At 47.0% G+C, this 25709-nt stretch overlaps 1 pseudogene; it reads right to left on the bottom strand.

The window, feature by feature from the left end:
• The window catches only part of LOC122945575, a 58402-nt pseudogene extending 33454 nt beyond the window's left edge, over nt 1–24948 (bottom strand).
• Nucleotides 24949–25709: the final 761 nt, after the last annotated feature.

Here is a 25709-nt window from a genome sequence, read left to right as displayed (position 1 = left end):
CTCCTGGAACAACTGTGATTCAAACGCAGACCCCTGGTAGGTGAGCATTTTCTCTGGGCAGCCGTAGGGCAGGAGGAAATGCTTCCAGAACGCTTCCGCCGCAGTCTTGGCTGTCAGGTCCTTCACAGGCACTGCTACAGCAAACTTAGTGAAGTGATCAATAATGGTCATGGCATAAGTATAACCTGAGCGACTTGGCTCCAACTTCACATGATCAATGGCAACAAGCTCCAGGGGAGTTTTACTCACTATAGGATGGAGGGGCGCTCTCTGGTCATGGCGTTTACACTTCTCCCGACGGCACAGGCAGTACATTCCTGGCACCATTTTTCAATGTCTTCTCTCATCCCAATCCAATAGAACCTTCTGCGTATGGTGGCCTCAGTTTTCTGCATGCCGAAATGTCCGGACCAGTTGTGGTATATCTCTAATACAAGACTGGCGTCTCAGGGTGGTATGAGGATCTGGTACACCCTATCGCAGGACACTGGATCCAGGCTCCTTCTTAGCAACAGGCCTTTTTGAAGAAAGAGTTGGTGGCGATGTCTCCACAGTTTCAATAGTTCTGGGTCTGCACTCTTCCTGCGGACTCTTTCAGGAGTTCTCCCACTTGTAAAGAAGTCGAGCAGTTCACCGAGGACTCTACTTTCTGACTGGAGCTTAATCCACCTTTCTTGTTTGCCCCTGGACTCAGGAGTATTCGGGGGAGAGGGATTAGTACCTGAGTTATTTTCAGTGTGAACATTATCTTGTTGAGCAAATTTGTTGTAAAACGCCGGCATCTCTACTTCTTTTCAGGCGTCCTTTGGTTCGTCTGGTGCTTCTGTAGTGGGAAGCCGAGACAGGGCATCAGCATTATCATTTGAGTGGCCTGCCCTGTATTTCACAGTAAAGTCATAGTTGGCAAGGCGGGAGGCCCATCTTTGCTCCAGAGCCCCTAACTTGGCTGTGTTCAGATGCGCCAGGGGATTGTTGTCAGTGAAGGCGACAAATGGAGTGGCAGCAAGGTAGTCCTTGAATTTTTCAGCCCACACTAAAGCAAGGAATTCCAGCTTGAAGGAACTATAATTCTGATTGTTTTTCTCAGCTCCCCTCAGGGATCTGCTGGCGTAGGCAATCACCCTTTCTTTGTTGTCTTGTACCTGAGCCAACACAGCTCCCAGGCCTCTTTTACTGGCATCTGTGTAGAGGTGGAACGGCTTCTGATAATCCAGGTAACCCAGGACAGGGGATTCAGTCAGCTTTTTCTTTAGGAGCTGAAAGGCAATCTCCCGTTCTTCATTCCTTTCAACGGGGATAGGAGTCTTCGGACTCTTTTTAGGATGCCCCCTCAGGAGTTCCTGGATCGGATCCGCAATCTGTGCAAAATGCGGGATGAAGCGTCTGTAATATCCTGCAAAGCTAAGGAAACTTCTCACCTCCTTCACGGTGGTAGGAGTAGGCCAATTACGGACAGCAGCAGGTTTATCAGGATCAGGCTGGACTCCTTCTGCGCTAACAACGTGTCCCAGGTACTTCACCGCTGGTTTCAGCAGATGGCACTTGGTTGGAAGGCTTGATTTTAAGGCCATATTTAACAAGGACTTGAAACACTTCAGCCAGATGTTTTAAATGATCCTCATATGTCTTGGAGTAGATAATGACGTCATCCAAGTATAGCAATACAGTCTCAAATTTCTCATGGCCTAAACAACGCTCCATCAACCGCTGGAACGTCCCTGGAGCATTACACAGTCCGAAAGGCATGTAGTTGAATTCAAACAGGCCCATAGGCGTAGTGAAAGCGATCTTTTCCCGGTCTTCCGGGGCCATAGATACCTGCCAGTATCCACTGGTTAAGTCCAAAGTTGAGAAGTAGGCTGATGACCCCAGGGCAGTCAAAGACTCTTCAATGCATGGCAACGGATAAGCGTCTTTGTGAGTGATTTGATTGATTTTTCTATAGTCCACACAGAATCTAATGCTGCCATCTTTTTTACGAACAAGAACTAGGGGTGCAGCCTAGGGACTATGACTGTCCCGGATTATATTAGAGTCCTTCATTTCCTGTATCATCTCTTTTACAGACTGGTAGGTAGTAGGTGGTATGGGTCTGTATCTCTCCTTGATAGGAGGATGAGAGCCAGTGGGTATGGTGTGTTTGATTACACTGACCTCTCCATAGTCCATGGAGTGCTTGCTAAAGGCCTGGTGGTGCTCTTTCACCAGATTCAGGACTCCCTCTATTTGATCCTTCGGGGTGGATTCGTTCCCCACATGAAGTTCCTCCCACCAGGATACTGAAGAGGCACTGGCAGGGGACGCTGCTGCTCTGTGCGGTTTGAGACGTCTCCGTGGTAGGCAGACAGATAACATCCTGGAAGGATACCTGGAAAAGCTGAGCAACAGGGCAGTGCTTAGAGAGAGCAACAGGGTGATCACTGAAATTAATCAGACGGACCGGCACTTTACCTTGAGATACAGTCACCAGGATCTTGGCTGCTCGTACAAAGGGATGATTCTCAAATTGGATAGGCTCCACCAGGGCTTGATAGTCTTGGCCCTGGATCCCTAGTACAGCACAGCAACACAAAATGATCTGGGAATTCGGTTTCAGAATTACCGTCCGGTTATCCCGGATCAGGGCAGTGCAGATTTCTCCTTTTCCATTCGCAAATCTTTGCTGAGCACACAGCACACTGATAGTCTTCTGAAAGACTCTTTTAGAAGCAGGTGAAGCTGAGGGTATGGATTGGTTCAGGGCCTCAAGTACCTCGGAGTAACAGTTTTTAAAGACATTAGTCCCTAAGATCACGGGGTGTCCCCCTTTATCTCCGGCTTGTACCACAATCACACCTTGCTGTGGTAAGGTAGCTTCTCCCACCTGGAGGGTAGGTTCCCAGTATCCATGGACTTTCACCGGCTTGCCGTTGCTAGCAATGATATCCAGCCAGGATTCCGGTGGCTGGGTGAGGAGACTTGGATCCCAGAATTTGTCAAAGGTGGGTCATTGGATGGTGGTGACCTGAGACCCAGTATCCAGCAGGGCTTCAAAAGGTATCCCGTTAATGCATATGTTAATTTTTGGACGAGATCCCACGTACCTGGGCATCCAACTCAGATCCTTTGGACCTACTGTTCTACCTCCCGAGGGGAGGTCCTCGGCCTCGGGGGTGGCCCGTTTAACTGCCAACACTTTGTTTCATGATGGCCATATTTCTTACAATAGGTGCAGACAGGCTATTTGCGATTCTTAGACCGGTAAATCAGTCGTCCATCGGGTTCTTTAGGGTAGACCTCTTTATATGCAGGCGGGAGGAGCCTTTGAGGTAGGGGGCTCTCATCTTCCAACAACAATGGTCTTTCCCATTCCTCTATTTTCCTGCACACCTTTTCCAGGCTCTTAGTGAGATGTTAACTTGCTCCATTAACGCTGCCACCACATCTGTTACTGGAGCCTGGGTGGCTTGACTGGCTCAGGTCGGTTTCACATCAATAATTTTTGTCTGGCAGGCCTGAGGTTCAAGGGAGGCCACCGGCCCTGTGGGCGGGTTTTGACCCAGTATACTGATGGCCAGCTCTTTAAAGTCCAAAAACGCACAATTGGGGTGTTGGGCCGACAGCATCCTCAGGTGGCCCTTTAAGTGCTCAGCGTTTACACCCGCAATGAACTGCTCTCTCAGAGTCCGCTCCTGGTCCTCAGCCTCCAGGGGGTCCACCTGGACCATGGCCCTCAAGGTCTCTTGCAGGGATAAAGCAAAATTACGGAGTGACTCACCGGGCTGTTGCTTCCTGCTGAAAAATTGCATCTTAACTTCCGACACCGTCCTGGCCTCAAATGTGGTGCCGAGGGGATCAAAGATTTGTTCCAGGTTATTCTTTTTGGAGCTGGGCCATGACATGACTTCCCTGCGGGCGGCCCCTTCTAACTGCGCTAAGAGGATCTCCATTTGTTGCTCAGCGGAGATAGGATAGAGCCGGAATAAGGCCAGGATCTGGTCTTTAAAGTCCTGCAGTTTGTGGGCTTCCCCGGAATATCACGGGAACCAGGGGGCCCCGAAATAATATGGCATGTTCAGTGGCATCAGGCTGGATGCTGCTGCAGCGGCGGGCGCCCTGTTATCAGCTGCGTGCACTACAGAAGGTTCATTGGGGGCCACCTGCTCCGTTTCCTCAGGTGCACACATGGCGTGGTCTATGGAGGCAAGTTCTGTAGGCAGACTCATGCTGGACTTTCGCTCGCTCAAGCGTTGCTAAGGGTGACCACGGAGTGGGTATGGCCCTTTAAGGATCGGCGGAGCAGGCCAAATCTGAATTGGATGTACTTACCCCGGATTAAGTCCTTTATTACTAACGAGGTACCTCCCCCTAGTCTCCCAGCAAGGATCGGAATCTTCCCTATACTTGTATACAAAGGGGCCGGTAAATACAGAAGTTTTTACTCACTCCGGTGATGCGCAATCCAAGTCTCGCGAGGTGCGTGATTACGTCGTGCTGAGGTCCCACGTGCAGCGTCAGAAGATGGGCGTGGCCTCTCAGAGCTTCCAGATTTGTGGTAGGCGGGATCTCTTTCCTTTTGCAGGTGGGGCAGTACCTTCTCTTCTTTTTCGCGCCAAATGGACACAACGATGGCGCAACGATAATCCAGTCAGCTTAGGCGGCCATCTTTAAGCATAAGGCTGTCCATTCACTGACAGCAAGCTGTGACTTAGGAAGCAGCAGACAGTCCACAAAATACAGTTTTCACACCGCAGTTTTTTTACAGTTCTTTGGCCCAACAATTTTCAAATAAACAGATAGGGCATTTATCACTTTATAGGTAATAATGGCACACAGTTCAGATTCCACAATGGCGTAGGAATATACGCATCCTGTTCGTGACGCCAAAATATGCAGTACGCAGCCCTGCAGGGTGAGCGAATGTGGGGTCACAGGGGTAGTTACTAAACCGAGGGTGTTCTTGGTACTCACAGTTTTTATATACCCTGGGCAGGCGTTCAGCAGTGATGGAGAGGCTGGCACATGGATCCTCTGGGGCACTCTCTATGTATAGGGACCAGGCTGGGTGGTAGGAGGGGTGCCCTGGGTGTTGCAGGTTTAGTGTGCTGGTGGCAAGATCCCTTAAAGTTCGTGACGTCAGTGCCTGTAACAGTGGCACACCGATTTGTTGTAGGAATAATTGAGGAACACAAGTTGCAGTGAACCAGAACTTCTTTTTACTGAACAGTTCAACTATTTACAGTCTTTAGTTAGTTCCACATGTAAAAGGTTAATAACAGGCAGGCTTCATATAAATGGCAAGCAAAGTCTTTGCAAGATACTCAGAGAGAATAACACTTACAGATCAGGCTGTACTTTCCTCAGATCCTGTCTGGCTTTCTCCAAGGCCCGTATGCCCTATTGCTGGCTTTAGCCTTGGATAGGGAAACCTTCCTCTGGTATATATCCTCTTGCTGTAAAATATCCTTCTGCCCTTCAGCTCTCTACTTGGCTGGATAAAAGTGGCTCTGCTCTGTACTTTTAAAGGTACTAGATATCTTCAGGAGGCAACTTCTTCCCCTGGATTAACTTCTGAGCTTCTCTTGGATTAGGCTACTTAGCCTCCTGGATTAGGCTACTTTCACACTTGCGGCAGGACGGATCCGACAGGCTGTTCACCATGTCGGATCCGTCCTGCGGCTATTTCGCAGTGCCCGCGGACCGCCGCTCCGTCCCCATTGACTATAATGGGGACGGGGCGGAGCTACGGTGCAGCACGGCGGTGCACGGAGAAAGCCGCCAGACTAAAAAGCCTGACATGCAGTAATTTTAGTCCGGCAGGCTTTCTCCGTGCACCGCCGTGCTGCGCCGGAGCTCCACCCCCATCCCCATTATAGTCAATGGGGACGGAGCGGCAGTCCGCGGGCACGGCGAAATAGCCGCAGGACGGATCCGACATGGTGAACAGCCTGTCGGATCCGTCCTGCCGCAAGTGTGAAAGTAGCCTTAGACTGAACTACTCCTTCTTGGATGATTTAAAATGCTGTGTGTTCCTACCAGACCTCATCTGTGTTGAATGGCACTGACATAATCTTGTCAGTACAAATCAGTATAGTGGAAGTCGGGCAGAGACACACAGCATTATAAATCATTATAACTTCATGAGCAGGGGTGCACCACCAATGAGGCAAGAGGGGGCAGTGGAAGGGCCATGGGGAATTAGCACTTTCCTTGTGGTGAAGGGGTCAGGTTAAGACATTGGCATGGGGGAGGCCGTTTCAGTTTTTTGCCTCAGGCAGCCGAAAGGCTAGGTGCACCCCTGTTCATGAGGTCCATGACAGGAGCAGAGTCCAGACATGGTTTTGTAAATTTTTAGAATTTTCTAATGTGTTTTAGACTGAAAATCACCCGCCTTATCGCATCCATCCACAGTATCGTTATAGACAGGAATATCCTTTACCATTTTCGTTAATTGATTATAATTTTGTTAATATTGAATGCAGCTGCCCGCTCAGGTCATTTTCTCCTTCTAATGTCCTCATCTTTTGCATTTTAAGGCAGGGATCAGCAAGCTTCGCCACTCAAACAGCAGGCACCAGGAACTAAGGTCTGCGATTGGCGATAATGCTGATCGCAGACATTTAACCTCTCAGTTGCCTTTGTTAATTGTGACTACAGCTTCTGTGGCAGCTCTTTCTGGAAGCGCTGCTCTGACAGGGTGATAAAGGCTCCTCCATGTGGTGATTGGGGGAGCCATAAGCTGTTCGTTCCCTTCAGCAGCCTCAGTCCCTCCGATGGATCCAAAGCTGCGCAGCTATGTTCCTGCTCAGGCTCTGCCAGTGGCATGGTTCAATAGGAACAAAGCACAACTGCAATAGACTGCAATGCTAATGCACTGGAGACTGTGGCAGAAGCGATCTGAGGATTGGTTGCTCAAGTTGCCTAGGGGAACTATTAAAATGTGTAAAAAATATATAAATAAAAATATAAAAATAAAAAAAATGTATAATTCAAATCAACCTTCTTTCCCCATAAAAAAATAAACATCACAGGCATCTCTACAGCACAGAATGCCAGGAGCATTAAAATATTCATTTGTTTATCCCGTACGGTGAATGCTGTAATGGAAAAAATATGGCTGATTCATCGACTGTCACTTCACCTCCCCCAGAAAATTGAATAAAAAGTGATCAAAAAGTCATACACACCCCAAAATGGTATAACAGAAAACGGAAGGTCATCCCTAAAAAAATGAGCCCTCACACCGCCCCATAAATATAACAAAAGTTATCAGGGTCAGAATATGGCAATGAAAAGAAAAAAAAGTATTAAAACACAAGAAAAATACATAAATGTGGTTATCGCTGTCGTCATACTGACCCGGAAGATGAAGGACATGGGTCAGTTTTACTGCATGAGGAACTGTTAAAACAAAACCCATAGAATTTTTATTCCAATTCCATCCCATTTGGAATTTCTTGCAGATTTCCACTACATTATATGCAATATTATATGGTGCAATTAAAAAGTACAACTTGCCCAGTAAAACGCAAAACTCTCATATGGCTAATAGTGAAAAAACAAAAAAAAATTATGGCTCCAGGAGAGCAGGGAGTGGAAAAAATGGAAATGCAAAACTGAAAGATTCGCATGTACTGAAAGGGTTAAACACTGATTTCTACATTCGATCGCTCGCTCGGCGGTGGCATCTTCTTTCCTTCTCTGCGCGGCTTCCTGTGCCTTAGGGCTGATTGCTCACAGGCTGACTGTCTATGGTAAGTCTCTGGACGTGGAACATGTACGGGTTGTGATAAAACGGATCCTAGTTGTTGTTTTTTGACATTTTCTGATGCTGAGAATTTCTTGTTTTTGCTACATTTCCCCCATTGTAAGAAAAAAAGCACAATTTCAGGAAACACATGTTCTGGCTGGCTCGCCAATCGGTGACGTTTAATTCAGAATGTCTTTCTTCTGATGTAAGAGATGTGGAAAGGTGGGCACGGGCAAAAATGAAGAGTCCTCCATGTAGGATAAAAGTAAGAATGTTTAATGGATACAAAAACGTTACAAAATGTAAAGAACACGGCACAAAGAAGAAAGTCACAAACTATGTGTCTGGAAAGTATAAGCCGTGACCCCTGGGTTGTGAATGGTAGCATATCCCACCTCAACCTTGTGAATCACTGATGTCCCACCTACAAGAATAGTGATAGAACGCTCTGTCCGCGGCCACGTGTGGGAATTATGGTGCAGAGGCTTCAGAAATATCATATCCAGAAAGATTCAGTAGAACTTGTAACTTCTTCATTTACCTCTCTGCACTTTCAGGGTTTAGGAGTCCAGTGGGCGGTCCCAATCACAATCATAGGGAGAAAGCAGTCAATCCCTGATAGGACCGCCCACTGGACTCCTAACTAGGGTCAAGCGAAGCATTCAAGCTGAAATTTGGTCTTAAGTTTAAGAAAACTTCCATTCGCAACTAATCCAAATTTCCTCACGTTTTGTGGTAACAAATCAGGTTTTCTTAACATCGAGGCTGCATGTGTTAAAAACTGAAAGTAAGAAGCCCGGGAACGTGTTATCACCCATAATGCTGTGTGCAATGAGCAGGACACCGTTACAGTGGGTCAGCTTTGCAGTGGGTCAGTATATATGTGTAATAGTTCGTGACGCCAATTGCAGCTTGCGCAGGTACTGTAGCAGGGCCCTTTAAGATATTATGGCTCATATACCAGGTGAGGAATGCCAGAGGGGGATAATGTCTCTGTGTAGCAGATATAGTAGTGTCAACGGTGTCTCCTACCTTGGTACGGCTGGACGCCTGGCTCACTTGCAATAAATTGAGTGTAGTCAGTAGGAGTAATGGTGGAATGATTGAGATCCAGACAGGAGATATTATCCAACTTGTCTTTACTTAATGGATGGCAACATGAATCCATACGAGTTACAGCAATAGACTTGGGTCCAGCAGGTATGGGCAATATGTGGCAGGAATTTATATGTATTCTGCTTCTGATCATATGCCTAGAGAATCTGGCAGGTATTTATCTTCTGCTCTGTCTGTCTTCTGCTTGGTATGGGCCTGACTAGCTGAGGAGGAATTTGGCTTCTCCTGGACTCTGGATATGTACTTACAGCTTGGCTCACAGGGAATGATGTCGTCCTGGAGATCTGAAGTTCTGGAGATTGTTGCTTGCCTGTCACCAGCTGAGGTAGATGTCTCAGGCTGGGAAGATGGATCCTTGCCTCAGCCGAGGCGGGATTCAGGGTTGGGATCCCTGGTTCTGGGAGCTCCTACCAACACAACCTACCCCAGCAGGGGGTGGCTGGTACACGGACTACACTTCCTTCTCCTCCTCATGAGACAGGACATGGGAACGTCCCACTTCTGCTCACACAGGGGAGCCTAGACTGGAATGGGCTATTCCAGACTAGCTATACTAACTAACCTTGGTCTGCTTACATATTGCTGCCACCTGCTGGCGGACAGGGAAATTACAGCAAATACATAATACAAGCCTGGAAAGTACATATGCAGGAAAATGCAATAAATGACAATAAATATACACTTGACATATTGTAGCAGGGGGATAGAGTTTTTAGTGACATACTCTGGGATGTTACACGTGCAGCCCACCAATCCGCAGATCGCCATCTCCTGTGATGTCACAGCCCTATAAAACCCTCCTCCCGCGCGCTCTCCGCCTTTGTCCTGTGAGCTGAGAATAGCGAGAGACATGGAGAGGACTCATGCGCTAGGGACAGTGTTGCTGCAATAACCCAGCGGCCATGTTTGATCCGTCCACCAAGGTTCATAGTATGGAGGGATCCCAGACCTTATGGGGGGATCCATATGGGATTATGGTCATCCCTGAGGAAGGTTTCCAGTGTCCTCTCTCTGGTACCATCACACTAGTGAGTTCATTCTGATCTGGTTCACCTGAAAGATTAATTCCTTTAGTTCCTTCTTTCTTCGGCTCTGCGATGCTACTGACACGTGGTCAGAAGCACAGATTAGTCTGGGTAATGCGACTTTCACACTAGTGTTAATATTTTCCGGTATTGAGATCCGTCATAGGGTCTCAATACCGGAAAAAAAAAACGCTTCTGTTTTGTCCCCATTCATTGTCAATCGGGACAAAACGTAACTGAACAGAACGGAGCGCTCCAACATGTATTCCGTTCCCATACCGGAGAGCAGCGGGCTGCGGTTTGCTTTCCGTCCTGGGATGTGGAGCAAGATGGATGACACAATAGAAAACGCATCCGTCCCCCATTCACTTTCAATGGAGCTCTTAGAATGAATCCTGACAGTCTAGTTCAATGATACGCAAAGACTGAGCGCCGCAGCGCCCCCTATAGTTCAGACCCACTGGCTGGCAGTAAATGTATGAGAGAGCTGAAAAGCAGTGCAGCCCCGATACCAGCGCAAGGAGCGGGAGCCCACACTGTCCACTGCCTCTCCCGCGCGGGCTGTGTCCAAGCAGTGGAATTTCAGAGGGGTTTTTATTGTTATCATGTCATTTCTATTTGCTGGTCTGTATTGTATTTTTCTACTTTTCTAGTAGTAGGAACTCTAAAGCAGTTGGTAGGGCAGTGAATGATCCTGCTGGAGCTGCGGAATCATCCCTGTCTCGTGTCCATCATGTCTAATCTTTGTCAGGAATGTGCACTGGATGAGTTAGGTCACTTAGAAGATCGTTTCCGACCCATCACTACATCACACAGGACGACAGGGGCTGCTGCATACACGCTCCGGTTCCCCCGATCCCTGCCGATCGCGGACATCGGTGCGCACACCTGGTGGCCATGGCACCTGCTGCACGCACCAGTGGGCGCCATTTTTAAATGCCTGGTTGCCAATGCAAATTTACTGTTGGCGGTCTGGAAAAGGTCAAGTTCCAAGGCTGAGATTGGGCCACTAATTGGGATGAACACCATTAGGCAGAGGGTGCTGGGTATACACGGGTTATTGCGAATCGTGACAAATTAATTTGTAACAAAACAAACTTATTGGCGAACTTTGGCGATTCTGCCGAATCAAATTTTTCTAAACTTCGCTCATCTCTTCTCCTAACCCCAGAATGAAAAGAGATGTAAATAGAGAAATGACGAGTTCTACTGAATCTTTTCCCACAAAGCTATATACCAGTCCGCTCCGCTCCTCCTGCTCTATGGCCTGCTGCCTTCAGCTCAGACACCATCTTCAATGTGACAGGCGACATCCCGGGGCCACCATGTGCAATGGGATCTGTAGGTGCCAGGCGCTTTGTATTGCCACAATTTTCACACAACAGCATAAATAACAATCTGGTTTTGCAAAAATGGTGGCAACATCACAACATGTAAATGAGCAGCACCCAGTGAGAATAATCGGGGGTACCGCGGCTTCTAATATGGGGTCACTTAGGGCAGTACCGCCTGTATAGACAGCCCTGTGTGCAGCAGTAGACAGAAGATCAACAGCAATGCTGATGCAGAAAACACGGATGAGGACGCGTGCAAGGAGATCCAGTCGTAGTAATGAGGAACATAGGTGTAAACTCCAGGCCGGTTGGCAAGGGCGCAGCCATCTCCCCAACTTACAATGCCAGCTTGATACCAAACCCCACTGACTTCACAGACCAGGGGTCCTCCAGAGTCGCCCTGAAACACATAATAAAAGTCCAATAATTGATATGATCAGGAAATCACTGTAATTCATAAAGAGCCGACACTCTTTTCCTGTTCATGCGCGGTGCACGTGTCCATGGTCGGCGTCCCACAATCAAATGGAGAGAAAGGACCGGCACTCGCTAGATAAGATGAAAAAAGCTTATTTTTCATTGCCACATGGATGACACAAATGACGCGTTTCGACTCTACAAATCGAGTCTTTGTCAAACAACAGTTGTTTGACAAAGACTCGATTTGTAGAGTCGAAAGGGGTCATTTGTGTCATTCATGTGGCAATAAAAAAGAAGCTTTTTTCATCTTATCTAGCGAGTGCCGGTCTTTTCTCTCCATTTAAATTATTGTAATATCGTAGGTGGGAGATATGGTCGTGTTCGCGGAGGGGCTACATGGAGCTAGTGGGCCACAGCATATGGGCATCCTTATATACTTCACCACAGCCTTCTAATTCAGGACTTGCAGTATTGTACGGATGTGACAGAACCGTAAAAGGCACCGGGATAACACGTCCCTGTTATCTCCTGACGAAAGCCATTGAAGAATCAATGAATATATTCTTGCTTAAAGCTCATATTACACGGGCAGATAATCTTTCAGATCATTACTACCAAACGTTCGCAGTAATGCCCGTTAGTGATGATCTGGCAGTGTAATACTGCCACTGATTGGAGTTTTTCAACAGGTCTAAAAATCCTTGTTTACCTGCAGCAGATTGTGCTGTGTAATCCCGATCTGCTGCCGGCAAACAACGAGTCAGTATGGGAGGAGCGATGGCATAACGATCACTGCTCCCCATACTGTGGAGGAGATCGCTGCATGTAACAGCAGCAGTCTCCTTCTCTAACGAGCTGGCGATTGCTGGGAAGGAACGCTTCCCTCCTGATGTGAGATGGCGAAACGCCTCTCATTGTGTGAACACTGTGTTTGTGTAATAGAAGTTAAATGATCTGGACTGACATTCTGCTCTTTGGCCACAAGAGGTCGCTGTTTCCTAAGCACAGCTGCAGACTGCATTTCTATGTTCTGAGAGGTTAAAGGGGTTGTTTCACCTCAGTAATCACCATTTAATCACTTCCTTGTAGTCCTAGGATGGTTTGTGTGATATACAGTAGATCCATTTTCCATTTTTCCTCTGTCACCTCTTATTCCTCTTTATAGTGCCTAAAATTCCATGCTCGTTTCTAGGGGTTACGGCCACCGATGTAATGTCATCAACGGTAGCCGCGCAGGCGCACAGAAACCCTATTGTCCAGCTGATCTGGTGACTGGATTTCACGGGAGCGCGCGCGCACATATTATTGTGCATGTGCAGTCACTCCCGGCCTGGTCTGAGCTTTATCACAGGCTCATAGGAATTACAGGGTGTGTGCATGCACAAGCAAGGGGCAGGGTTGCATCCTCCCTGCCCTGCTCACTGTGCGTGAAGCTCTGCCCCCAGCAAGCAGGGAACCGAGGCCCCAAGAGCCGCGAGGGAGCCTGCAAATAAGGAGATGAGACAACCCCTTTAGACTCTCAGGGGGTAGAGTTACAAGTCTGAGGAGAAGTGAAGGATCCTCCATCTTAGGGTGAGCCTGGGAGAAGCTACAGGAGCTGTGTGTGAGGAGAATCCCTCCACATCCAGGCATGAGAGCATCCTCCAGGGACCAGAGCTGCAGCCAAGGGGAGTTGATCGTGTCCATGACCCTGATCTTGTCCAGAGGAAGGGGAATTGGAGCCAGGAATGCAGATGAGAGCTGAGGAGTAAAGCCACAGACATTGCGGCACCGCATGCTTGTTGGAGAAGCCTTTGTTCCTTCCACAGTCACCAGCTTACAAACAGCAGACCCGGGTCGGTAGGACTAATCGTGCACGCATCTCATACAGTTTTGGCGTTTAGGATCCTAGAGACTGAGAACAGGCCTGTCGTCACTTAGTTAGGTTTTCTGTTTGTGTCAGGCCACAAGTGTTGTCAAAGTGTAACTCATTCTATTTTTTAATTTTTAATGTATAGGGGCAGTGATACTGACTATTTTTGTAAAATAATTTAATTACTGAAATCACACATTTCTATTAGAAAAATAGCTCTAAAGTGGCCCATTTTGAGCCTTAGCAACGCTCCCCTGTCCTCTGTTTACATAACTGTGGAGACGCGCTCAACACTGACTGTTGTATAAACAGAGGACAGAGGAGCGTTGCTAAGGCTCAAAATGGGCCACTTTAGAGCTATTTTTCTAATAGAAATGTGTGATTTCAGTAATTAAATTATATTACAAAAATGGTCAGTATCACTGCCCCTATACATTACAAAAATAAAAAAAGAGTGACAGTTACACTTTAACTGCTCTTAACAAGGACTTGAAGAGTCTCAAAAAAGATAATACATCTAAAGACTTCTGCCATAAGAAGACTCGTCACCCACCTGGCAGGAGTCCTTCTGCCCAGCCTGGTATCCTGCACAGATCTGGTCACTTGGAATGATCTTTTGGCTGGCATCAGTGTTGGAACCGATGTGGTACATGTCATCACAGGCACTGGTGCTGATCAGAGGCACCGTGAGCTGCTGCAGAGTTTTCGGGTACGGAAGATTCACTGCAGAAAAGAAAATCAATGAGTGAGGTCACACAGGACAAAATTCAGGAACACAAAACCTAAGGGCCATCTCCATCTCTAGGCTCCTCCCTGGGTCCTTCATCCCTTACTTCTCTTACACATAAAGTAGGGAATACACCTGAGCTTGCAGTCAGCAGCGAGTGTTAGCCGAGGTGATTTTTTAAATTTTTTTGCACAGAGAAGAGAAGTAGGCATCATCAATTTGGGGGAGCACTAATGGGAGCGTTAGTAATTTTGGGGAGCATTACATTACTGGAGGCACTAATGGAGGCATTAATATTACTAAGGGACTCTAATGGGGCACTACTACTTTTGGGGGGCACTAATGGGGACATTACTATTACTGGGGGCACTATTACTTCTGGGGAGCACTAATGGAGACATCACTATTACTGGGGGCACTATTAATTATTGGGGCATTATTAATTCTGGTGGACACTAATTGGGGCATTAATATTACTGGGGGCACTAATAGGGGCATTATTAATTCAAAGGGCACTAAAGGGGACATTACTATTACTGGGGGCACGAATCATTCTTGGGGGCATTATTATTTCTGGGGGGCACTAATTGGGGCATTATTATTACTGGGGGTGCTAATGAGGGCATTATTAATTCTGGGGGGTGCTAGTTGGGGCATTAATATTACTGAGGGGCACAAATGGGGGCATTATTAATTCTGGGGGGCACTAATATATGCATTACTATTACCGGGGGCACTTATTAATTCTAAGGGGGTGCTAATGGGGTAATTTATATTAATGGGGCCATGATTAAGACTGGGGGATGTTAATGCGTGCATTAATATTACTGGGGGGCACTGATGAAGGCAGTAATATTACTGGGGGGCACTAATGAGGGCAGCAATATTACTGGGGGCACTAATGGCATTATTAATACTGGGAGCCACATTATGAAGACCCAGTGTTAGGCCACGCCCCCATACCCACACCCCCTTGAGGATGTGGCCTAACTTGTCCGGTATCTTTTGAAGGGACAGGTGGCAAGCCTATCAACGCTCCAGATTGTCATCCGCAATATCTCCTCTCTCTCTCAATCTGGCTGTGAAATGTTGCAAAGACATTGTCAGAAGTCTCCTGGATGACGCAGCGCCCTGAGCGCTCAGAACCTCCCGATGCAGGTGGCAGTGACCTTTCTTATGCTCGAGGTCTGCCAAACACATGTGTATAAAATCCCATATGTCAGGAGATCTCCTTCATCACAAGCTCATTCTTAACTCTACACCCCGTCAAAAAAGCCTACTTCACTAGTGTTGAGCGCGAATATTCAAAACGCGAATTTCGACACTTAGCTACATCCCTAGCAACCAATAGGAAAGCTGCCTACCCCTTAGTGTTGATCGCGAATATTATAATCGCGAAGATATCACATTGCCGATTTTCGCAATCAAGTAAATAATGGCTGGAGATCACGAATTCTTGAATTTGCAAATTTATGGCGAATATTCGGCCAAAAATTCACAAAATATTGCGAATTCGAATTCTGCTTATGCCGATCATCACTATACTTCACCAGTCCTGTCTCCAATAACCCAAAAATGACTCTGATACTTTTCCTTCCTGGACCTCTATTCTTCCTTCTGGGTCTCTGAAGAATCTGACACTGTAGACCACCGACTATCAGAATGCTCTGCCCTACTGCTATTGAGGCCACTGATTTCTCTGGGCGCACTTTCAGTGGATCATTCACTTCTTCTACTTCCCCTCCTCTTCCTCTTGCTGTTGGGGTTTCTCAGGATACAGTTCTAGGTCCTCTCCATACACTATCTGACATCATGTCCTCCAGTGACTGTCTGTCCTCTGCAACATCCTGTCCTCCAGTGACTGTCTGTCCTCTGTAAAATCATGTCCTCCTGTGACTGTCTGTCCTCTGTAACATCATGTCCTCCAGTGACTGTCTGTCCTCTATAACATCATGTCCTCCAGTGACTGTCTGTCCTCTGTAACATCATGTCCTCCAGTGACTGTCTGTCCTCTGTAACATCATGTCCTCCAGTGACTGTCTGTCCTCTGTAACATCATGTCCTCCAGTGACTGTCTGTCCTCTGTAACATCATGTCCTCCAGAGACTGTCTGTCCTCTGTGACATCATGTCCTCCAGTGACTGTCTGTAACATCATGTCCTCCAGTGACTGTCTGTCCTCTGTAACGTCATGTCCTCCAGTGACTGTCTGTCCTCTGTGACATCATGTCCTCCAGTGACTGTCTGTAACATCATGTCCTCCAGTGACTGTCTGTCCTCTGTAACGTCATGTCCTCCAGTGACTGTCTGTCCTCTGTAACGTCATGTCCTCCAGTGACTGTCTGTCCTCTGTAACGTCATGTCCTCCAGTGACTGTCTGTCCTCTGTAACATCCTGTCCTCCAGAGACTGTCTGTAACATCATGTCCTCCAGTGAATGTCTGTCCTCTGTATCATCATGTCCTCCAGTGACTGTCTGTCCTCTAATGTCATGTCCTCCAGTGACTGTCTGTCCTCTAATGTCATGTCTTCCAGTGACTGTTTGTCCTCTGTAAAATCATGTCCTCCCGTGATTGTCTGTAACGTCATGTCCTCCAGTGACTGTCTGTCCTCTGTAACATCCTGTCCTCCAGTGACTGTCTGTCCTCTGTAACGTCATGTCCTTCAGTGACTGTCTGTCCTCTGTAAAATCATGTCCTCCAGTGACTGTCTGTCCTCTAATGTCATGTCTTCCAGTGACTGTTTGTCCTCTGTAACATCATGTCCTCCAGTGACTGTCTGTCCTCTGTAACGTCATGTCCTCCAGTGACTGTCTGTCCTCTGTAACATAATGTCCTCCAGTGACTGTCTGTCCTCTGTAACATCCTGTCCTCCAGTGACTGTCTGTCCTCTGTAACATAATGTCCTCCAGTGACTGTCTGTCCTCTGTGACATCATGTCCTCCAGTGACTGTCTGTCCTCTGTAACATCATGTCCTCCAGTGACTGTCTGTCCTCTATAACATCATGTCCTCCAGTGACTGTCTGTCCTCTAATGTCATGTCCTCCATTGACTGTCTGTCCTCTGTAACATCATGTCCTCCAGTGACTGTCTGTCCTCTGTAACATCATGTCCTCCAGTGACTGTTTGTCCTCTATAACATCATGTCCTCCAGTGACTGTCTGTCCTCTAATGTCATGTCCTCCAGTGACTGTCTGTCCTCTGTAACATCATGTCCTCCAGTGACTGTCTGTCCTTTTTAAAATCATGAACTCCAGTGACTGTCTGTCCTCTATAACGTCATGTCCTCCAGTGACTGTAAGTCCTCTAATGTCATGTCTTCCAGTGACTGTTTGTCCTCTGTAACATCATGTCCTCCAGTGACTGTCTGTCCTCTGTAACGTCATGTCCTCCAGTGACTGTCTGTCCTCTGTAACATAATGTCCTCCAGTGACTGTCTGTCCTCTGTGACATCATGTCCTCCAGTGACTGTCTGTCCTCTGTAACATCATGTCCTCCAGTGACTGTCTGTCCTCTGTAACATCATGTCCTCCAGAGACTGTCTGTCCTCTGTGACATCATGTCCTCCAGTGACTGTCTGTAACATCATGTCCTCCAGTGAATGTCTGTCCTCTGTATCATCATGTCCTCCAGTGACTGTCTGTCCTCTAATGTCATGTCCTCCAGTGACTGTCTGTCCTCTAATGTCATGTCTTCCAGTGACTGTTTGTCCTCTGTGACATCATGTCCTCCCGTGATTGTCTGTAACGTCATGTCCTCCAGTGACTGTCTGTCCTCTGTAACGTCATGTCCTTCAGTGACTGTCTGTCCTCTGTAAAATCATGTCCTCCAGTGACTGTCTGTCCTCTAATGTCATGTCTTCCAGTGACTGTTTGTCCTCTGTAACATCATGTCCTCCAGTGACTGTCTGTCCTCTGTAACATAATGTCCTCCAGTGACTGTCTGTCCTCTGTGACATCATGTCCTCCAGTGACTGTCTGTCCTCTGTAACATCATGTCCTCCAGTGACTGTCTGTCCTCTATAACATCATGTCCTCCAGTGACTGTCTGTCCTCTAATGTCATGTCCTCCATTGACTGTCTGTCCTCTGTAACATCATGTCCTCCAGTGACTGTCTGTCCTCTGTAACATCATGTCCTCCAGTGACTGTCTGTCCTCTATAACATCATGTCCTCCAGTGACTGTCTGTCCTCTAATGTCATGTCCTCCAGTGACTGTCTGTCCTCTGTAACATCATGTCCTCCAGTGACTGTCTGTCCTCTGTAACGTCATGTCCTCCAGTGACTGTCTGTCCTCTGTAACATAATGTCCTCCAGTGACTGTCTGTCCTCTGTGACATCATGTCCTCCAGTGACTGTCTGTCCTCTGTAACATCATGTCCTCCAGTGACTGTCTGTCCTCTGTAACATCATGTCCTCCAGAGACTGTCTGTCCTCTGTGACATCATGTCCTCCAGTGACTGTCTGTAACATCATGTCCTCCAGTGAATGTCTGTCCTCTGTATCATCATGTCCTCCAGTGACTGTCTGTCCTCTAATGTCATGTCCTCCAGTGACTGTCTGTCCTCTGTAACATCATGTCCTCCAGTGACTGTCTGTCCTCTGTAACGTCATGTCCTCCAGTGACTGTCTGTCCTCTGTAACATAATGTCCTCCAGTGACTGTCTGTCCTCTGTGACATCATGTCCTCCAGTGACTGTCTGTCCTCTGTAACGTCATGTCCTCCAGTGACTGTCTGTCCTCTGTAACATAATGTCCTCCAGTGACTGTCTGTCCTCTGTGACATCATGTCCTCCAGTGACTGTCTGTCCTCTGTAACATCATGTCCTCCAGTGACTGTCTGTCCTCTGTAACATCATGTCCTCCAGAGACTGTTTGTCCTCTGTGACATCATGTCCTCCCGTGATTGTCTGTAACGTCATGTCCTCCAGTGACTGTCTGTCCTCTGTAACGTCATGTCCTTCAGTGACTGTCTGTCCTCTGTAAAATCATGTCCTCCAGTGACTGTCTGTCCTCTAATGTCATGTCTTCCAGTGACTGTTTGTCCTCTGTAACATCATGTCCTCCAGTGACTGTCTGTCCTCTGTAACATAATGTCCTCCAGTGACTGTCTGTCCTCTGTGACATCATGTCCTCCAGTGACTGTCTGTCCTCTGTAACATCATGTCCTCCAGTGACTGTCTGTCCTCTATAACATCATGTCCTCCAGTGACTGTCTGTCCTCTGTAACGTCATGTCCTCCAGTGACTGTCTGTCCTCTGTAACGTCATGTCCTCCAGTGACTGTCTGTCCTCTGTAACATCATGTCCTCCAGTGACTGTCTGTCCTCTGTAACGTCATGTCCTCCAGTGACTGTCTGTCCTCTATAACATCATGTCCTCCAGTGACTGTCTGTCCTCTAATGTCATGTCCTCCATTGACTGTCTGTCCTCTGTAACATCATGTCCTCCAGTGACTGTCTGTCCTCTTTAACATCATGTCCTCCAGTGACTGTCTGTCCTCTATAACATCATGTCCTCCAGTGACTGTCTGTCCTCTAATGTCATGTCCTCCAGTGACTGTCTGTCCTCTGTAACATCATGTCCTCCAGTGACTGTCTGTCCTCTGTAACGTCATGTCCTCCAGTGACGGTCTGTCTTCTATAACGTCATGTCCTCCAGTGACGGTCTGTCCTCTATAACGTCATGTCCTCCAGTGACGGTCTGTCCTCTGTAACGTCATGTCCTCCAGTGACGGTCTGTCTTCTATAACGTCATGTCCTCCAGTGACGGTCTGTCTTCTATAACGTCATGTCCTCCAGTGACTGTCTGTAACGTCATGTCCTCCAGTGACTCTCTGTCCACTGTCTGTCCAACGGCTGCACAGATGCCTCCACCCTGTGCCAGTTATCGCACTGTTGTCTATACCGGCCGACGCCGGTCACTGCATCAATGTTACGGTGCTGTGTGGTTCTCACGGACAGTATGACACATGATTGGCTTTAGTTTTCTTACCACTAGATCCAATTTTGCCCCATCCAGTAACCCAGCAGTTGGTGCCATCAGTGAAGGTCATGGATGTGGTGGGCACACAGACTGGCAGGATGTAGTCAGTATAAGTAACAGGACTGGACAGTTTAATCACAGCGATGTCCCCAGGGCTGCCAGCTCCGTTGTACTGGGCATTCACAGTAATACTTTGTACGGAGGACTCAACCTGGTGAGGACTGGTGGTGTCCAGCTGGTACTCGCCGAGGACGACCTTGTAGTCGGAGGGATTTGTAGGTCTAAGAATTAAAGCCAAATATCATATTACACAAAGATAATGAACATCTTCTCCCTCCACAATGTTATTGATGTAGCGGCAGGAACTGAAGTGTTTGGGCCGTGAGAACTAATGACATCATCTTGCCTGCCTTGTGATTAGTGATGACACAGGTTTTGTAACATTTGATTCGGCTGCATCACCGAATTTTACAAAAACAGTTAGCTTGGTGAGGAATAACTTTGTCATGAATCACATTCCGGTGCAATGTAATAATAATTGCAATTTGCACATACATTAATATGTCATTTAATATGAAAGCATATAATACAAAATAAATAAATAAAATCATAGTCAGAAGGTATAGCGGCTCACCTGCTTGAGTCATAGGTGCTCAAAGTCTATGGGAGTCCTGGGTATTAGACCCTAATATTGGCAGGTGGCAACATAGCAGAGAATACAACAGATCGGGCAGTAGGTAAAGAAAGTGCAGTGGACCAGTACTTGGTGGCGTCCCACCTGAGCTGAGCGCACTGGCCGCCGTTACCTTTCAGAATGACCTCGTTTTTAGTCAGCTCCTGCGCGCTGAGAGGATCGGTAAGCTTAGCCTCTGGTATAGTTCGTCGCGCAGTATCGCGGTATTCTCAGTAGTCCGAATTGGCGCGGAGTAGTTGCAATTTCCGCATCCACTGCTGGGTAGATGATATCCTCTGTGTTTGACGTCCCACGTGTCTAGCGCTGCTGGTGCCGGCCTGCTGTATGGATTCCTGGTATTCAAGTCGGTAGGAATAATCTGGGACTTGGATTTAATGGAAGCGCTTTTAAAATAGGAATATATATATATTCGTCATGCGGATATTATATTATGCTTTCCTACCGACCCGAATACCGGGAATCCATACAGCAGGTCAGCACAAGCAGCGCTAGACACGTGGGACGCCGAACACAGAGGATATCATTTACCCAGCAGTGGATGCGGGAATTGCAACCACCAAAAAGGCACATTAAGCAAAAGGTATTTTTGTCAATGGCAATGCATTCCTTACATTAAAATCTTCAGGTACAGATCCACTAATGGGACCTCCTATGTGACCACCAAGTATAATTAGCAGCCCTCTATGCTAGGATACAGCTGGCACAGAATAGATGGCACATTGGTGGCTCAGAGCCATGGTTGTTATCTTCTTCCCCTCCCTCCATCTTTCTGACTGTATTTTACTCTTCTTCATGTCCAGCTCTTCCAGTAAAGGACATCTTAGTCCGTTTTTCCCTGGTGACCATGACTGACGCTGTGCTGTGCTATACCAGTCTGCATCTTGCTTTACTACAGGGTAGATCAGGTCATGGCATATCTGTAGGTAGCAACTTACGATGTGAAGCAATGTGCAGCGGTGAGCACCCACTGGTTGGAGATTAAGGACCCACCACAGAGGTGGGAACCCCCGTACTGGAGACTGATTTGCCAGGGCCATGCTCCTTCATTTGCATCTGTGCCACCGACGATCCGACTGCTGATTACTCGGCTTCCGCATGTTGGTTGGGCGGCAGTGGTGAAGTCAGAGATGACTGGAGTCACATAGACTAGAAAACAGAAAATAATATTTTATCCACAATATAAATTTTATCTGGTGTTATAGAAAGTTTTAGTATTGAACCATTCTCCAAGTATTTCAGTCAATTTTTAACCCAACACGTGTCATTATTATTCACAAAATGCCTTTTCATCGTCAGTTGAGGTCTTTGCCCAAGACTATAGAGATATTAGACTGGATGGGTCTTCCACTTGAGCAAGTTCCTTTCCCCTTATGTGCCCTTGGACACCACAAAATGTCATCTCTTTTTTGGGGACCTTCGAGTCATGAGGTCGATTATTTAAATAACTGAATTTATCTTTAACTTTTGAGTTTGGATTTGAGGGCCATCAACCTGTAAAATGATTGAAAATGCTTGTACCCCTTTGCAAGAAACATTTACATTTGGTTGCTATGCTGTAGATTACCATTGACCCTGTGAGGTGGGCAACGCCACCAGGTTGAACTGGTGGATCGTTATGTGACTTATTACTGTGTAATACGCCAGTAATGTGTTTAATGTATGATACGCCATTGAAGCACCTTATGTTGATGAGAGACCTCAGTGGGGTACAAAGATATGCTTGCAAGACTGTGGGTTAAATGTCATGAGTATAACTGCCACGTGAAGATGCAAATCGTGGTGGAGATGTCACAGGTGGCCGGTGATATGGAGAGGGGAGCACCGAGTAGGGGTAGCAGATTTGCTTTTCCTAGCCATTGTACTAAGAAGCATTTATAAGAACCTGAGACAGACGAGGTCAGAAGGAACAGACCAGCCATCTTGCCACATGTGAAATACTTGTGTAGATAGTGGCATACCAACTGTCCTGAGTTGGTCGTAGAGTTCAAATTGCAATCATGAGTGAGGAGCATGTGGAGAGGATCTGCATGAGATATTGTCTATATACCAAGTAAAAAGCCATCTTCATTGCTGTCACTGAGAAGGAGATTCCATGTCAGAGTCATCACTCATTGAAGATGGGTGCAATGCCAGAAGAGAGAGCCTGACCAGGGCCTGTCATCAGAGAAGAGAGGAGAACAGCGCTAGTCTAACAAACCTGTTGCCACAAATGAAGACTGTGTCTTTACAAAGCCTGGTCCATCTCACATGGTCTAACCCCTTACAAGTCTCTCTCACCAACATCAAATATTTTGTGGTCCAAACAAATGATGGAAAATTAATAATGAAATAGATGCTGGTGACAACAAACATACATATAGACAACACTGACGACAACATCCCAGAAGGTGAACAGAATAGCGCCTCCTCCAGACAAGCAGATGGTAGCAAGGCAGTGGATATACAGAATTCAGTAGACAGTTACCAGGAAGCTACAGACCGCACAGACACATCATGGAGGAATGGCCAAAAACTCTAGGACTCATAGAACAGTGGTGAAGTATCATGTGATTGAAGATGTGTAAGTGGAGCCTGTCAGCAGGACACTCACTGTCAGCAGCACAATGCCATGTAGGACTAACACGGCTGAATGTATTGATACCTTCCACTTAGCGAGGAGATGTCTCCTTTTGGAGAATACGTGTGTTTAATCTATATGCAAATGAGCAGTAAAGTGCCATGAGTGAACGGTAACGTCATTACATTCAGCAGAGCTAACCCTACAAGGCATGGTTCCTGGTGGAGCCCCCTGCTGACAGGCTCCCTTTATATCTATTTCCTGTTGTATCTTTTTACTTTTATTATTTACTTAAAAGTGGAAGAATGTGTGATCATTGTCAATGTTAATACAGTTTATAATGAAAAGCCTGGCAGGTGGGTGTGGGATCAGCGGTTAGAAGTGACGGCTCTGAGCCGATTCTTGGTATGTACAATACTCAACAAAACCTATAACCATCAATACTAGATGCAGAACATTACACCGACGCTGACCACTCCTTTACATCCCCCTAGGATATTATTCCTGAATTGGCCTCTGTAAGAAGCACATAACAGAAGGGTTGGACCTGAAGATGCATGTGTGGACTGTGATATAGAAAGAGACTGAGGTAAGTATGGCCGGGTCAGGTGGTGGGGCTGTGCACCAACGCCTAATACTCATCCTCGGCAGGCAGCCGTGACTGGGCATATGTTGGGCACTGGAGGAGGGCATCTAAATGCAAATCTGGATTCTGGTCCTGTGGCAGATGTGATATACCTGGATTTATACATTGCCACACAAGAGCCTTGTACTGAAGATACAGATTCTGGGACTGGGGACAATATGTGCAGACAAGTAAAGAATTGATTACAGTATAGAAAACACAGGGCTAAAGACAGCGGGGTACCACAAGGATCTATACCAGCAGAAGTGGAGCCCACAAGGATCTGCAGTGGAGACCACAAGGACCTATACTTGGAGCAGTGGAGACCACAAGAACCTGTCCTTGGAGCAGTGGAGACCACAAGGACCTGTCCTTGGAGCAGTGGAGACCACAAGGACCTGTACTTGGAGCAGTGGAGACCATAAGGTCATGGCAACTGCAAAATTTTTGCAACATTTTGGGTTCCTGGCCACTTTTCACAGCGGTCTATGTTTAGGCCTTGATTATGGCTCATTTACTATAAACGACTTTTGCAAACAATGTCTCAACCCACACCAAGCAACCTCCTGGTCTACGTTAACACCTAAAGGTGTAAGCCACATCACACTCACACCGCATACATTATTAAGGTGCTCCAGTTCATAAATTTGGTGCAGTCACACAAAGCAAAGCCAGACGTAAAAAAACAGACACAAAACAACCTTAAATATGCAATGAATGATCAGTTTGCAGGGACCAATTGGCTGTACTTACTGGAGAGTAGCAAGAGGTTGGTGAGGCACCGGAGGGCGGTCATAGCAGCTGGGCTTTCTTTCCTGGCAACTTCTGGAGGATGTTCTCATAAGAGGTTCTTTGGTTAGGACTTATCTCACTAGACTTGCTCAGAATGTGGCTTGACCTGTTCCTATGGAGAAGTCATGTGAGCGCACACAGGGCGTTCCAGTCGTAGTCACTGGAAGACCCAGCCGGACTGATTGTTGACTTTGTGCTTGGTGACCACTCCCGTAAATATGTAAATCACACAAGAAAGAAAGAAATAGAAAATCACCTGCTGAACAGCAGGCGTCACCTGTCATTGACGGGGCAAGAAGTAAAACGTAATAAAAATCTGGTAATCGCACTCACATAAAATGGTCACCGCATAGTGGATGCTGTAAAGACAAAACCCAGAAACAATGGTGGGATTGCTTTTCTTATATTCCACTAGCTGAAAGACGCGGCTTCACACGGGTATATTTAATCTGTTTCATTTAATGTTTCTGTGTGTCGTTAAAAGATATCGATAGTCTCCCCCATAACAGGGACCGCTACTGCACCCCGCCCCTTTAACAGTGTACTCCACAGTCCTCCACCCATTAACACTGACCTCCCCACAGTGCCCCATCACTTTAAAATAGGACCTCCACAGCAGCCCATCCCCTAACTTTTATAGCACCTGACTCCCTTCATAGTGACCTCCTCAGGGGCCCGCCCGCTTAACATTGACCTCCAGAGTATCCCGCTCCCTTAACAGTGACCTCCACAGTGCCCACCCCTTTAACATGACCTCCACAGCACTCTGCCCCTTTAATGCTAGGGCTACACGACGACATGTGTTTCGCAACATTTTGTCTCAACAATTTTTATAATAAATAATAATAAGGCCTGCC

The sequence above is a fragment of the Bufo gargarizans genome, chromosome 8 (assembly GCF_014858855.1).
Source record: "Bufo gargarizans isolate SCDJY-AF-19 chromosome 8, ASM1485885v1, whole genome shotgun sequence".
Classification (NCBI taxonomy): domain Eukaryota; kingdom Metazoa; phylum Chordata; class Amphibia; order Anura; family Bufonidae; genus Bufo; species Bufo gargarizans.
This window is presented reverse-complemented; position numbering and strand designations above follow the sequence as displayed.